At 43.0% G+C, this 755-nt stretch overlaps 1 protein-coding gene across 1 annotated transcript in view; it reads right to left on the reverse strand.

The window, feature by feature from the left end:
- ARHGAP6 (Rho GTPase activating protein 6) overlaps positions 1-755 on the reverse strand; it is a gene marked incomplete at its 3' end in the record, with an annotated part of 105238 nt that overhangs the window by 103408 nt on the left and 1075 nt on the right. The gene's annotated exons all lie outside the window — the stretch shown is intronic.

Raw genomic sequence — 755 nt, forward strand, 5'->3', positions numbered from 1 at the left:
GACTGCAGCCTACCAGGCTCCTCCGTCCATGGGACTTTCCAGGCAAGAGTACTGGAGTGGGGTGCCATAACCTTCTCCGACATTTGTAGCATAGAACACGCCAAATCCAAATTGATATACATTTTAAATTATTGGGACCATGATTCCAAATCTGCATATTGAAGGTGAAGAGCACTGGGACATACCATTTTCTTTTTTAAATAACAATTTTAATCTTTTTTAATACTCCGAAAAGTGGGTGGTTTTTCCCATCAGATATTTTTTTCAATTGTAATTTTTATCTAAGTAACTCATTTCCCCTATTCATCTCTTCACTTTTCTAAAAGAAATCACAGAATTTTAAAACTCGGGGTTCATCATTCAGATTGTCAAAGGCCCTGAAACAGTGGTTTTTCCACCACAGAGGCTGGGTGCAGGCATCCACGCCACTTCCTACACCTCTACACTCAGCTCAATTCTTAGGTAAGTATAGATTTGTGGTTCTCAACTGGGAGAACTGTTGTTCCCCTTCCTCCCCAGGGAACATACGGCCATGTCCGGAGACATTTTTGGTTGTTATCACTGGGAGAGGAGGTGGTTCTGGCATCTGGAGGACAGAGGCCGGGATCCCGCTAACATGTTACTTGCACAGGACGGACCCACAGCAAAGAATGATGTAGTCCAAATGCCAAGGATGCTGACACTGAGAAACCCTGCTAGCAAGATCCATTTTCCAACACATACTGTATGATACCAGTTATATGAAATGTCCAGGA

Source organism: Bison bison, unplaced genomic scaffold (assembly GCF_000754665.1).
Source record: "Bison bison bison isolate TAMUID 2011002044 unplaced genomic scaffold, Bison_UMD1.0 scf7180017864518, whole genome shotgun sequence".
NCBI lineage: Eukaryota > Metazoa > Chordata > Mammalia > Artiodactyla > Bovidae > Bison > Bison bison.